Source organism: Podarcis raffonei, chromosome 14 (assembly GCF_027172205.1).
Source record: "Podarcis raffonei isolate rPodRaf1 chromosome 14, rPodRaf1.pri, whole genome shotgun sequence".
In the NCBI taxonomy this organism is placed as follows: Eukaryota; Metazoa; Chordata; class Lepidosauria; order Squamata; family Lacertidae; genus Podarcis; species Podarcis raffonei.
Genome location: NC_070615.1, coordinates 16,882,391 through 16,898,176, shown reverse-complemented (window position 1 = coordinate 16,898,176; position 15,786 = coordinate 16,882,391). Strand labels below are relative to the sequence as shown.

At 43.3% G+C, this 15,786-nt stretch overlaps 1 protein-coding gene across 1 annotated transcript in view; it reads right to left on the bottom strand.

Annotated features, from left to right (window-relative positions):
• The window catches only part of CTXND1 (cortexin domain containing 1), a 34,736-nt gene extending 19,623 nt beyond the window's left edge, over positions 1-15,113 (bottom strand). Inside the window, exon 1 of the mRNA XM_053365483.1 lies at positions 14,502-15,113. The gene's annotated coding sequence lies outside the window, so the exon portion shown is untranslated. The remainder of the gene's footprint in view (positions 1-14,501) is intronic.
• Positions 15,114-15,786: the final 673 nt, after the last annotated feature.

Here is a 15,786-nt window from a genome sequence, read left to right as displayed (position 1 = left end):
CTGCCAATTGATGCATCCTCAGAAAATGAACCAGGTGCTCCACAGATCAAGGACCTTGAGGAGCAGGCAGGGAACTGGTGCTCCACATCCCCTAGAGGGGCACCCAGGTGGGATATCTCCTGCAGAACCCTTGGAACTGTCAAAGGAGGAGGTGGAGCCACCCTTCAGTCGTCCAACTCCTTGGACAGCAGCAGCGTGGCTTAGCAAAGCAGTGTCGCCGCCACCGCCGCAGCCCCTGAAGCATTCACTGCGATGCGAAAGCTGTTTTTGCGCACCTCCCCAATCTCTCCATCCAGATGGAGGCATAACCAGGAAGGATGGGCAAAGCTGTCGGTTCCAGTTTCTCTCCATTCCTCATTTATCCATTCAGTTCTCCACTTTTCTGCATCAGTTTGTCTACTTTTTTTAAAGTCTTCATCAGCATCTGAGTGTGCATTTCTTTTATTGTTGACACTTTTTGCGCACACGCGCAATTCCCCTGACATTGGTTTTAAAAAAATACTTTTTATTGAAAGTTTAAACAAAACGTATTATCCAAAAACATATCATCCTTAATTTTCCCCTATTTTTCCTCCCCCCACCCTCTCACACAACCCCCCTCCCCACCCGCCATGACTTCCCTCAGTTCCAGGCTTTGGTTTCTCTGTGAATGCTATTCTCTGCATGTTGTAAAGTTGTATAGATCCTTAAATTGTTTAACTGATTATTGTCAATAAAAAGTTTGTGAATGTTTATTCAAAACCTGCCAAGGAGTCCAATTCACTTTGTTGCCTCTTCAAATACTTTGTAAAGGGTTCCCATTCATCTTTAAAATCACAGTTATCCTTGTCCTGTAGCTTATGTGTCAATTTTGCCAGTTCTGCATAGTCCATCAGTTTTTCTTGCCATGATTCTTTAGTTGGAGTTTCTTCAGTCTTCCATCCTTGTGCTATTAGGACTCTCGCGGCTGTTGTCACATACATGAAGATGTTTTTCAGCTTTTGGGGCAGGTCTTTCCCTACAATCCCTAACAAAAATGCTTCAGGATTTTAAACAAATGTTAGATAGAACATTGTCTTCAATTCGTTATATATCATTTCCCAATTTTTTAAAATTACATTATAACCCCACCACATATGATAAAATGTCCCCTCCTTTTCCTTACACTTCCAACATATATTTGAATGAGTTTTGTACATTTTCCCTAACTGCACTGGTGTCATATACCATGTGCACATCATCATATAATTCTCCTTCAACAGAGACCAGACTGTAAATTTTAAATCAGTTTTCAATCCCCCTGACATTTTGTATGCTGTTTTCACTAATGTGTGCGTTTTTATGCATGCTTGATCCCTAGCGTGTTCATTTTTGGACAGTCCTGTGCTGCAAAATTCAGAGAAGTTCCAGTTTCGAAGGATGGCTGTGTTTTGTTTCAGAGGTGCAAGTTTAGGGAGGGCTACCTTTAAACACAAGCGGAAGTGAATTTCTCCCTAATTCCTAATATCACTGTTCAATAGCGCATTCCAGCCAGGCAAAAGCACTTGAGAGGGGCTGCAGAGCAAGGCCACTGCCACTTGGGGAGGGCGGCATGTCTTGGGCACAATCTCAGCTCGCAAGGGTCAGGTAGGAAGGTGAGACTCCCCACGCTTGCCCTAGATTGAGCCTTGCTGCAGCTCCAGCTCATAGTCTTAGGAGCACTTTATTATGAATTCAGATACAATGCTGCCGCCAGAGCACACACTATTTGCTGTATCAAAAGTTCGGCTCATCAAATAACTCCCGGCGCATTAACTGTTTTAAATGACTTTGCGGATGGAAACATTTCATAATGGCTTTAATTACCAGTCTGGTTCAGTGTTTGGAACCAGTTAGTTGAACGGAGATGCACAAGGAAGTCTGCAAATCTAAACATTAAATCTGGCTTCGTTTCAGAGTAGGATAAAACTCCGTTTGCCTGGGGTGCGTCAAATCTCAATAAAAACTATAATTCACGTGATGGAAGTTAGCAGGGTTGACTTGTGTGGGAGATGATGCTTTGGAGAAAGTTTAATGTTTAACTCCAGAACGAGGCAGGAATTAATTCAGAAGAGACCACCCATCCCATCCTGATTACTGGGATTTTTGCAAAAGCGAGGCTTTGTCCTCAAGCCCAATGCCCCAGGCAATTGCCTACCCCTGAATCTGACCCTCCTATGGTTTTGCTCTAGTGTGGCTTTTAAGCAGAGTTTATTCCAGACCTGCTTTATGATAATGCAAGCAAAGTGGAACTTGCAATAAAATGCTGCAGTACACCTTTGCCTTCCTGTTCTGGGTTCTAGCCAGGGTTCTTGCCCTCTTCCAGAATACTCCATTCCACCACCACCTTTCCATTTCCAACTGATGCTCAATGTACCATTGCTACTGAGCAGATTTCCACATCCCTATGAGACGTATTCTGCAGCTACTTGATGGAATAATTCCTTCCTAAGTCAGCTCCTGGTTCTGCAGTAAGAAATAACTATTGTAGTCTAGCTGGAAGCCCCTCGCTTTCACGGTTTGTACAGGGGCTCTCTGCGCCGTCAAAAGGGGAGACCCGTTCTGCCCATGTTGTTTTATGGGCTGTCTCCTTAATGTCACATTTGTGACGTGCCAAATCAATTACAGGAGGAGAGTTGTAAGTGGCTTGGGAAGGGGAAACAAATCATGAGGACGCAGACGAATTCGATGTTATCAATTAACGTGAGAAGATTAAGTCATTGATCACAGGAAGAAAGCAACTGAAAATAAGATTCGATGCAAATAGCCTCCAACTGTAACTTTCAATAGTTCTGGCATAGATTTTCTCGCTGGGTGTACCAGTTACTAGGGCACAGAGCCTGTGGCCCTCTGAAAGGTGTTGGACTTTCAGAAATGGAAAGGGGAATTCCCACAATTGCACATTCATCCAAAATCAGGAATGGAAAACAAGCAAGAAATACAAGCAGCATTAGCTATCAATCAGCAAACATTAGGTAAATAGCGACATTATTTTCTGCTTTGTTATTTGCTATTCCCCTTTCACTGAAATTAATTACATAAGTGTCAAATGGAGCAGATAGAGTGGCAAACAGGATTAGTTCTGGCAGAAGCTAAACTTCAGTGGAACAGAAATGGTGCTGATTGCAACAAACCCAGGATGGGATGGAATTTACTGCCTCCTTGCATCCCTTGTTGGACCACAACTCCCATACTCTGACCCTAATCTATATGGAGAACCACAGTTTCCTCATAGGAGACCCTTATTCCCCTCACAGTGCAGAAGTGGACTTAGGGGAGCACACCTGGTTTGTCCACACAAGGGGTGTCACAGCAGTGACTTAGAACAGAAGGCAGAAGTTGGGGGACACCGAATTTTTGGCATTGCCCAGGGAACCACTGCAATTTGAAAGCCCAAAGCCCACCACCGCACCAGCTGCCATGTTTGGCTCCGTCCCTCTGTCAGGGACAGTGCTGAGGCGGGCTGCACTGAGGAAGAATGGTTGGAGCCACCCCTTCCTCCTGATCCTGAATCTTCCCGGCAGCAGGAGGACAGTATAGATTTGGAACAGTGGTTTGCAGAGGGGCATAGTTCAGAAGGCAGAAGCTGGGAAATACTCGAGGGGAACAGCTAGGAGAAGAAACACTGGAAGAGAGGGCGTTAACAGATTCACAGTCTCTGGATAGTATCTGTCCCCCTTTCCCAAAGTCACGGAGAGCTCAGAAAGTGTCAGAACAGAAAGCGCAGAGGCTACAAGCTCAGATTACAAGACGTAGGAGTGATGTGGATTAATAGGAATGGAGGAGGGGTAAGCCTTAATTGGGAGCACCGCCATTCTAGAGAGATGCGTTCTGTTGTCTCTCGCTGTGATTATTAAATATTCGAAGTGGTAAGAACGCCTTTTTCTTTTTTCTGCTTATCTACTGTCACGGGGGAGAAAGCCTTTTCCCTAAAGCCTGACACCCTGGCTCCTCCTGACACCATGCGCGCGATGTTGCCTCCCCCCCAATTGCTCTTGCAATGTGGTGCCTCTGGACCTTGTAGGGAACATTTCCTCTCCCTGGAAACCTAATATCGCAGTTCTGGGAAAGACACACATCAGGCGGATGGCTGGTGCTTGGAAAGTGGAAAGCGGGAGCTCAAAAACTTTTGAATTGCTATCATGCTGCAGTGGAGTTGCTGGCTATTGATTGCCCTTGCCTGTTGAAACATGAATGGGGTTCGATTGGGGCTGCAAACTGCCAGGCAACTGCAAAGCCAATGGGCTGTGAAATGCTGACCTCGCAACAACGGAGACTTTGATTGTACAGGTCCTTCCTCATTAAAGGAGACGGGAATTTTGTTTCATCTCCTTGTTCAAGAAAGGCAATGCCATTTCTGGCTCAGTCATTAATTGTCAGCAGTGGTAGGCATTCAACCTTTGCTGATAGTGACAACCGGGAGATGCCATTATTACAAAAAATGGTATTTCAATGAACCTGCTGTGAGCTGGTTCATGGAGAAACCAAACTCCTCTTCCTATGGCAAGAATGTTAATAGAGCCGTATTTCACTCAGAGTACCCCGAGGCACCGTTCCGAGTGCGAAGCTTGGCACCATTGATTTTTCCATTCTGCAAAGATCTCCTTTTGAATGGTTTGTAATTTACAGAAGCTAAAGGGTCAGCTCAGAGGCTTTCCCTTCCTGCAACTGTGCCTCTATCGGCCCATAGCAAAGTTTCATTCAACTCACTGCACGAACAAGAGAGGTACTTGCGATATTTATCCCTCTTGCCTATTAAGAGCAGAACGCCTAAATTTTGAACATTATAACGACGGGCAAATTTCCATCACTTGGTTCAGTTCCCCACATTTCTGCATCACGTTGCAGTTTTTTTAAAAGTTCTCATGTAAATTGTCAGCATTTTAGTGCAATTTTCTCGTAGTGTACAATTTTTGTTTGCAAACGGGGGTGGGAGGAGGTTATTGGTTTGTCAGGGTTTTTTCTTTTTTGATGTATTATTATCTTGCATTTTTATGTTTTGAACCATCCTGAGACCTATGGATGAAGGGCATTCATTGGCAATAAAAGTTGGGGTCCTGGCTAGATCCAATTGGCACTCAGTGAATGCAGCACGTTGTTTTATGAGAGCTTTGGCCTGTTCGTATCCCATGCTGAGTAGAAAACCTGGGGAGAAGCCCAGGGTTGAGATTTTAGAGGTGTTACTAAAACATGCTCCTCATGTTTCAGCCTCACTCTGGGCTTGGTGGCGTAGGAAGGGGGGTGCGGGTTGCCCCAGGTGTCATCACTGGGGGGAGTGTGACAAAATGGCAAAAATGTGTTTTTAATATAAAATTTAAAAAATTCGGCTCATGACACTTTTTTGGAAAAAATAATAATATTTAAAACGAGTTTAATAACTTCATCTGACAATTAATTACCGTATTTTTCGCTCCATAAGACACACTTTTTTCTTCCTAAAAAGTAAGGGGGGATGTCTGTGCGTCTTATGGAGCGAATGTGTGGTCCCTGGAGCCGAATTGCCCATGGGCAAAAAGCAGATCATGCTTTCTTCTTTTTTTTGGAAAGAGGGAAGTGGGTATTGAAACAAAGCCGCTGATCGGCAAGCGATCGGGAGCAAGATAAAGGATGCTAGCAATAAAGGAGGCTGCCTGGGAGGGGGGCGGTAAAGACAGCGAACTTGCAAGGAGAGGAGACAGGAAGACTAAAGCAATGAGGAGAGAAATTAGAAGAAAAGGAGGAGCAAAAAACTGCTCCAGCTTAGGAAAAGACACTAAGGCAAACGAGGGAAGGGGGTTTGAAAGGAAGTAGGGGATCGGTAAACGATCGGGAGGAAGATAAGGGACGCTAGCGATAAAGGAGGCTGCCTAAGAGGAGAGAGGTAAAAGCCCATGGATCCTCAGGATTTTTGCATTGGGTCACCATCATATCACATAGTATGTCCATGGCTACAGCCTGTACCAAAAAAACCACACACCCACTGTTTCGTGGGGCCACAATGGCGCAAAAACGTGGTTACAAGGCACGGATCCACATGGATTCTCAGGATTTTTGCATTGGGCCAGCCCAAACTCACTGTCAAATCACATGTCTGTGGCTACAGCATGAACCACAAAAATCATACATTCACTGTTTCGTTCAGAATATTTTTTTTTTCTTGTTTTCCTCCTCTAAAAACTAGGTGCATCTTATGGAGCGAAAAATACGGTAACTTCAACAAGTCAACATAATACGTATTGAAACTTTTTAGTTCAGTCAACAAATGCAATGAAACATGGCTGAACTTGACATAGTGGAGAGTCTGTCTCTGCAGTTTGGATTCGAGCAAGACGTATTTTTCCTTCTTCTAATAATTTCAATGTGTGTGGTGGGGGGTGACAAGAAATTTTTCGCACTGGGTACCACCTGACCTTGCTACGCCACTGTCTGGGCTTCGACCACCGGCACCCATGCCTCGGTTGCCTGCCTCTGCTCTTGCTGTACGCCAACAGGTAAAAGGTGCCGGTGAATTCACTTTGCACGAAGAGACCATTGTGGCTTGAAAGAACCAGAGTTCAGGGGCTTCCAGGTGGCCTGTTTGCTAAGCATTCATCCTGTTGCGTTTGTAGGGAAATTATGCAACGTTGCATCGTAGCAAGTGTTACCTCACACCTCCCGGTGCATTCCCCAGTCGCTTTCCTTAAAATGCATTTTTGTGTGTGTGAAGCAGGTTTGTTGTGCAAAAACCTCCCAATCAACTATAATTGGACACCGTGAGTTTGCCAGCATGTGACTGCCGTTGTTTTCGGGTGGGATTCACATTGGAAGCACCCATAGGAAATACAGGCGGTTTTTCCTCAGTTCCCTGAAGGTCAGTTCATGGTCGTGTGAGGCATTCAACTCAGGAATCATTAGCAATCACTCCTCTATACTCTCCCTAATTCCCCCCACCCTTTTTTTGCACATGAACTGTTATTCTGAGCGATGCTACAATTTTCGCTTAGAAAATGGAGAGTAAATTATTTTTTGCTTCCCTTTAGGGGAAACTGCTCAGTCAGCAACATTTGGAAAGTGTTCAGCGGGAGCCCTTTAATGCTCCTTGAACATTACTGCACTGCTGTTTGAAACACACCCTGTCTAGAGATATTTTTATTTTTGCTTTTAAGGGGGGGGGACTGTAGCATTAAATGCAGTTGCAGGGGGTTGAAGTGAGTTGCCTCATTGGAAAGAATGGAACAGCAAACTTTGCAATTGAGGAGGAAAAGCAATGATAACGGATGCATGCAGGTTTAATTAGCTAAAGAAGAATTGCTAAAACATCTCTTGGGAGCCAAAGACTCCAGATGGTTGTAAAATCACCCAGAAGTTCCCTAACGTTCAGTAACAGAATTGGAATGAAAAATGATTATTACGTCACACTCCCTTCTCCAAAGACCGCAAGTTGTTATATGTATGCGCGTACAACTGCAACTTTTAGGCAGCTAGTCTCTGTTCAGACATAACAGGAAACCAATAGTTTTGCCCCAGCAAATGAATGAGCCTGCCCGAGTCTTGGGCTTGCATATTTCTTTCCTTGTTTTGTTTCTCTTTCACACACTGGAGGAAAAGATTGGAAGCGTCCACTTTTAAACTACCTACAGGAGAGCTTTCCAAACCGTGTGTCATGACACGTTAGTGTAGGGGTCAGCAATCTTTTTCAGCAGGGGCTGGTCCACTGTCCCTTAGACCTTGTGGGGGGCTGGGATATATTTTGGAGGGGGGGGAATGGACGAATTCCTATGCCCCGCAAATAACCCACAGATGCATTTTAAATAAAAGCACACATTGTACTCATGTAAAAACACTAGGGAGGCCCCGCAAATAATCCAGAGATGCATTTTAAATAAAAGGATACATTCTACTCATGTAAAAACACGCTGATTCACGGGCCAGATTTAGAAGGTGATTGGGCTGGATCTGTCTCCCGGGCCTTAGTTTGCCTACCCATGCATTAGTGTGTCAGTTGCAGTGTGTAAGTGTCTCTCGTGAACACCCCCCACGCTCTTCCCGGGGCTGGAAAGGGGTTAGTTTAACCTCCGGTTTGCTAGTAAAACTGAATTACTGTGTCGCGAAATGACGCACGTCTAAAAAGTGTGTCACCATCACGAAAAGCCACCAACATGGAAAGCTCTGGCCTACAGGATACCATATATCTGAACTTGGTGCTTTGTAAACCATGGTTAAACCCAAGATATGAAACCTGGAGCAGCCAACACAGTGCCTTCCTGATGTTGTTGGACTCCAACTCCCACCAGCCCCAGCCAGCATGGCCAACAGCCAAGAATGATGGGAACTGTAGTCCAGCAATAGCTGGAGGGCCATAGATTTCTCATCCCTGGTTTAAACAAACCATAGTTCCAGAGGGGCCACTAGGGGCGCATCGGAAGATGGCTGACAATAACATCTCTCCGACCCACACAAGGTAATTAGGAGGCTGTGATGGGAGTAAAATAGCCTCCCTACCCCCCCAAGGTTGTGGGGGGGGCTGCCATTGCCTGCTGTGCCCTATACCACCCCCGAATTTGTGGGGATGGGGGCACTAGGCACAATGCCCTCCTGTGGGATTTCGGCACTCCTGGACGCCGTCTCTGATCTGCGCCGCTAGCTGCAAGAACTTCAAAAGAAACAATTAGGATCAAGCGAATGCACATATTTCAAGGAAGGAGGGGGAGTAAAGACTGCTAAAAGAAGAAATCTCTGATAAAACAAGACGAGTCGGAGGAACAAGAGTAAATCATGAGAAGATACGCCAAGACTCGGTATGGCAAAGGGACTGATGGGGGAGGGGGAAAAACTTTCCTTTCTTTCCTCTATGTGATTAAACAAGAATCCCCCCCCCCATCACAAGTCAGAAATGTCGTTTTAATGACTTAAGCTGTGGATTTAAGACTGTGTGGAGATAATTCACTAACCAAAGCATGTTTCAAGAAGACCGTGAAAATTATAAGAGCTTTGGAATGACGCAGTAAAAAATACCGTCGCCATGTTGGCTAGTTCTGTTGGAGGACTTAAGTCTGGGAGGAGGAACAGAGCTGTTGTTATATTGTGGGTGATACTCCTCAGAGGGACTTAAGAGTGACAGATTTACGTGTTAATGATGGAAAGTGATGTTATTTATGAAAGTGATGATATATGGAAACCATCTGATATGAGGACTGGTTGAAGGGAAAATTCACACAGGATTATAATTGGTGTTTGTCAGCTTAAGAAGATTATCAGAAGAGATCGTAAAGAAAAGAAGGAAAAATATATGAATAAGATGAGATGTGGAAACAGCAAGATAAGACTGGATAGAATTATGAACATTATTTGGATTGATTTGTGGATATTAACGCAGCAGCAAGAAGATGATCAGAATCCCCTTTCAGAACTTGAAATATGGGTCCCCTCAACAAAAATTTAAAATTCGGCTTTGTAATTCGGAATTTATATGATGTTATTTGATTTGATTTGATTGGTCGGTTCATAAAAATTATTTTTTAAAAAATAAAAAAATAAACAAACCATAGTTCTTGGATTCTGACACTACGGTCAATAGTGGCTAGCTTAAAAGTGGGAGCTTTAATTTTGTTATCTGGAGTCAAAGAGGCAGAAAGGGACATGACCCAGAGGTTCACCTTGGGCCATACATTATTTCTCAGTCTAATCTACCTCAAAGGGTTGTTGTGAAGATAAAATGGAGGGGGAAACCTCATTGTTCACCATTCTGAGCCTATTGAAGGAGGATGGGATGTGAGCATAATAAATAATGATGATGCCCTGGCTTGAAGGCAGAGCTTTGAACTGGAAAATCCTCTGTTTGGTGGGGGAAATCCTTCCCCACCACACTCAGTAATTCATTAAATGCTTTTCACTTATCTATAGCAATAAATCATTAGTCTACAATCTCACCAATTTTCTTTCCCTCTGCCTGCATTATTTATTTTAATTTTCTTTCAGTAGATTTATAGCTATTTTTTTCCTGCCCAGAAAAGACAACCGCCCGACATACAGTAGAAACATTTAAGATGCTGTAACAAAAACAAGTAGCATTAGCAACAAGCTGTTTGTAACCAAATAAAAGAAGTAAGCGATCACAGGCCCAGAACCTGCTAGAAAATGATAGGTACCTTCTTAACTGTCCATTAAAAAGCAAGCAAAGATGACACCTGGTGGACCTCTCCTCGAAAGTGTTCTACAATCTTGGGGTCACCACAAAAAAGACCCCATCTCCTCTGCCCATCTACCCTGCCACTCCTGATGATAGCAAGTTTCTAGAGACTAGATTATGAGCCTTTGTAAATTGTGTTTCTAAAGAAACTTTTGTTATTGCCAAATGCCAATGTGTTTGCATTATTAAATTTGTTATGAATAAAAAATCATTTTAAGTTAGAGCTTAAATTTTTTTCCACTATTAATATACTTCTTATTTGTATTTCACTATTAATATACTTCTTCTTAATTGTATTTCAGTTCAACAATTACTTTGATAAAATACATATTTTGTTATGTGCAAATGGCTTTAGATACCTATTAGGTCCATAAATTACCATATAGCATATATTCAACACAAAAAACAGTGACAATTTGTTGTTGACAAAGGACAGCTGGACATATAAAGGGCCCCATTACCTTCAGTAGCTGAGGGCCTCATCAAACCTAAATCCAGCCCTGGATGTTGATCAGGTCAAGGGTTGAAAAGGGATATTTTTGCCTGGCGTCTAAAGGTGTACCATGAACTCCTCCCTTGTTATTGGAGCTATGGACAAATGAACTCATGAACATAGCAACATAGGAAGTGGCTCTATATCAACTCATATCATTATCTAGTTCTGTATTGACTGGCAACAGCTCTCCAGGGCAGGCTTCCTCAACCTCGGCCCTCCAGATATTTTGAGACTACAGTTCCCATCATCCCTGACCACTGGCCCTTCTAGCTAGGAATCATGGGAGTTGTAGGCCAAAATCATCTGGAGGGTTTGAGGAAGCCTGCTGCAGGGTTTCAGGCAGGGTTCTCTCCCAACTTTACCTGGAGATGCTGCGAACTCAACCTGGGACTCCTTGTAGGCAAGGCAGATGCTCCAACACTGAGCTGTGGCCCTTTCTATCAAAATTTTCCAACCTATTTGTGGGTGGAGAAATTGGGCGTGCCATTTCACTGAACTTCTCCAGGAGAAGGAGAAACTCTCCAGCACTTTCTCAAAGATGGAGGCTCACCAGTAGCAGTGACAGTTATTGCTGTTTTTTCTTAAAAAACTAAGGTTTGTTTTCGCTGCCGCTTCAATGAAGGAGAGAATCAGCAACGGCGTTGGTGGCCTGGCAGCTATTTTGCTTCCTCTACAAACTCCCCAAACCTTGCATCATTTTAAGGGTATCGTTTTTGTGAAATGACCACCACCACAAAACATGGTGGAGAATATTCTGCCCAGTGACCACCTTTTTTCTGGAGCGAGATGGGGGGAGAGGGAGAAAACTTTATCTCCATAAAAAGACCTCTGAGAAATGTTGAATCAGATCTACTTGCAACTCAGGGAGGGGGACATCCAACTTTTGTGGGACTCCCCCCAGCCCCCAGCAAGCTATTTATTTATTTAACAAATTTTATATTTTGCTTGATTGTAATAAAACCTCTAAGCACCGACAAAACTATTACCAAAAATATAATGACCTATGAATGATGGGAGTGGGAGGGCTAAACATTTCTCCTCCCTGCCCTAATCAATAAAACCCGTTGATAAAATGTATGTTAAATGGTTATTCACTGCTGAATGTATGAAGCACATTCAGAGACCCTTGTGCACGTTAATGTATTGTGCAATACGATAAGCTGCAATCCCATGCCTACAAAAATGGCAGTAAGGATGGAAAGATCTGCCCATTTTGGTTCACTAGGTTTCTCATTTTTCCAATTTTAAATTCAGTTCTCCGGATGTTGCAGCCCTTTGTGATTATATATATGTGTGTGTGTGTGTGTGTGTGTGTGTGTGTGTGTGTGTGTGTGTATATATATATATATATATATATATATGATAAAAATTCATCAGCCTTTTAGTGTGAATTTTCCATATTAAACACACTTGTTTATGCAGTTTTGACCAATGTACCCATTTTTGGCAAGCAACCTTCCTTAATAGAATGACTCTTGTAGGTTATTTTCACTAATATATTCATTTGTTATGCACACCTTCCTTTGATATATCCATTTTTCTAAATGTTGGCTGGGAAACTGTGTCGCAAATTCGGATAAGGGCGAATTTTGAAGGATAGCTGTGTTTTTGTTCATAAATAGTTTCGGAAAGTGTGGATTTGATGGGTTCGGCTTGAAATGCATTTTCAATCAAATTTCTCCTGCATCCCTAACTTGGGAGTAAACCCCATTGAAGGCAATGTGATTAACCTCTGGCTAGGCGTGCATAAAATTTTGCTGTATATTGTCATCCTGCATCTAAGCAGCATCCAAACCCTGGCCATCCTGGTATCTCTGAGAAGCTAAGGGCATCGAGGAATTGGGCATCATCTTCTGCTTCTCATCCCAATGCCCACAGTTCATAGGTGTGCTGCCTCTGAACATGAAAGTCTTATCTGGGTACCATGTTCCTCTTAGATGAATCCATTTAACTCATGGTCATCCATTGCTACCTCTTAAAGGAATTAACGACATGTGTTGAGTGTGCACTGTGTGATTATGAGTGGGTAGATAAGGACATAGAAAGTTGCCTTATACTATGCCAGGCAGTGGATCTCTCTAGCTCCATCATTGCCTACACCAGCTGGCAAAAGCTCTGCCTATGTGGTCCAGCTGAAGATTGAAGCTGGGACCTCTTGCATGCAACACAAATGCCCTACCACTGAGCTAATCGCTCCCTCTTCTCCAAATGAAAGGAACATAAGAAAGTGCCTTATACTCAGACCATTCATCCACCTGGTTCAATATTCTCTATACAGGCTGGCAAGGTTTCTCGGGGGTTTCTAGATTACTTTCTCCACCTTACCTGGAGATGCCAGGGATTCAATCTGACCCCGTCTGCAAGCAAGGCTGCAGTTCTAACCACAGGTGCATTGCAACTAAACTTGTGGTTCCACAGGACTGTACAAAATGTCACCAGATTCTGTGGAATCAACTCAGTAAATCTGGACTAGGGGAAATTAACATATTCCATTGCAACAGATGAGGAGAAGGTCCATTGAGATTCAGATTATCACCCTTTCTACTTTCTCATTGTTACTTTCACTGTTGCAGTGGAATAACTTTAATGTCTGACTTTTTCTTTTTCTGCAGTTTAATGGGTTTTGTCAGACCGGGCTATATACAAAGTCCCATTTGAAAGGGAAACCTTTTCTTATTTCACCATCACAGGAGAAAAGCTATTAAAAACTTCCTTATAACCACTTAATTAAAAAAAAGAAACCAGTTATACACACAGTATATGAGAAGACATAGCTATAAGCCCTTGATGGTGTAGTTTCTCACTACAATTACTTCTTGAGAGAATCCATCTGCAATCGTGTGAATATTTACTTTGGAATAAGCTTTGCAGAAAACAGAGGCATTTGTATTCCAATAAACAGGCACAGACTCAGGCTGTAAAGCTCATGAGAAGTTTTAAATAGCATTCCCTTCACAAAAATAGATTCGAAAGACTAACGTTATTGTTATATTTAATGCTCCTTGCTGAATTTTGGCAGCAAAAACAAATACATTTGTGTAACAGGAATAAATACAGACCATTCACTTTCATTGTGTTGAGACTTTAACAGTGTGATTTCCTCTATACATTTTTTTAAAAAATGGCTATGTGTGGTTTTAAAAGATGAACATATTTCAAGCAGTAAGATGTTCTTTTTTAAAAAAGAAATCCTCATGTTGGTCTCTTTAGTGATGTAATGATGAATTAATATCATGAATTCATAATAAAATAATTCAAAATGGGTTCTATAGTTTCAGAGTTGAGACACACAGACACACACCCCAAATCATTGAGGCTGAGATATTGTGGCAGGCCTACTTTTAGAATCCAAACTCTTATCTTCTCTGCAACTCCCGCTTCATTGAAAAGAAACAGATTCTTTGCTCCATTACAAACTTTACATCCCACCATGACCCACTCTCTGTCAAAACACTGGTAATGCCATTTCTGAACATCTGCTTCAGTACACAAACATGTATTTGCTTGAAGTATCCTTTGCATGAAAGCTTATAACAAAATTCACCTGCAACACACACCCTCAGGTAGAACGAACTGGAAACTGATCACAGGCACTGTAGTCAAATACAGAATCTCATTCTCCATCAAAGGAGCCATTCCCGGATATTGACAAATGGAACTCAGCGATTGCCTGTTTTTCAGTGGGAAAGTCCTTGTACAGTCTCGGAGCTTCAGTGCCAATCCATACACACAGTTTTGTCTCACAGTCAACAGCTTTTGCTATTTGCAAAATGCAGAGTACATACAGGTGAGCAGAGCTAGCAGGCTACAAAGCAACCCTTTTCTCTAGGAAACAACTGGGGAAAAATAAGAGTTACCAACCTCTCAGAACTTGTTCAGTCCAGGAGTACCAAGCAGCGAGCTCTTCCCTGCGACGCGTCGACGCGATACAGAATCTTTGAGCATCCTTGCATAGCGGTGAAATTCCTCCAGCTGATCCAAGAAACCCCAGAGGACCAATGAGAGATTCCCCTTCTCCTCTTGACACCAGCCCACGTCTGGAAGCTGCCTCCCCACTCCCTTTGTTGCCACAAAGCAGCCAGGTTTTCCCAGTTGCTAACTAATTGCAGGAAACCGTCTCTGCTGCAATATCAGAATCGCTTGCTGCATTGGGCTCGCGGTGGATCGAGCGGGGCTGATCTTCCGAGCGACACCTGCTTGTGTCAAGCCAGAGGGGCTCTCCCTCCTCCTCCTCCTCCTCTTCTCTTTGGCACAATTCACCTCCTGGGGGGCTGCGTGTTCCTGATCATCACATCCACGCCACTGTCCAGAGCTTTGCTGTCTGCAGTCCCTTGCTTGCCCTAGCCAGAGGCTGTGCAAACAGCCCATTGAGGGGAAAGGAGCTAGATGCACAGCACTGAGGACCAGATAAGAAAGATGGGGAGATTTTTAGTTTTGCATCAGCCCAATGGCATCACCGTGGTACCATTTGAAAAAGACCCTTTGCCTGCTTTATACCTTTATCCCTCTCCCCCACCCCCTTATAATTTGCATGCAGAGCCAGAAAGCCCAATTTTCCAGCACTTCCCCCTCCCCACATCATAACAAGCAATAGAGAGCAAAGGAGGAGGGTTAAGTCTTGCAATGCATTGTATTTTGAGTGGGGAGGAGGAATTAGAAGTTATTTCTTTGTCCAGGCTTGTGCACAGTGAAGGAGTACAGGAGTGGAGGGGTCAGGAGGAGAAAGCACATCAGACAAAATTGAAATTGAAATCCAAGGACCACATTACCATTTTGCGCTCTTTAATACATGTTTGAAAGCTGGCGACTTGTCCCTTGAAGCAGCAGCGGCGGGTCCCTGATCCAGAGCCTGCTTTTAACAGCCGCTGAGAGTCATGAAGCATCTATTGTGGATTTACACTGCAATTCTATGCATATGTTTTTTTTCTTGTAAGTCCCTCTGTGTTCATTCCTAGTAAGCATGCTTAGGATTGCAGCTTTATTGTCCAAGGGCCCCTCCAGACTGGTGTCTTGGATACAATCATGGTGCATTCATGCTGGAATTAAACGGGACTGTTCACACATCATTTCGCTTTATTTGTTGGCTCTGTGATGCTTCCCCAATGTTGCCACAACATTGCCATCATTGCCATCTGAAAGGGCAGTC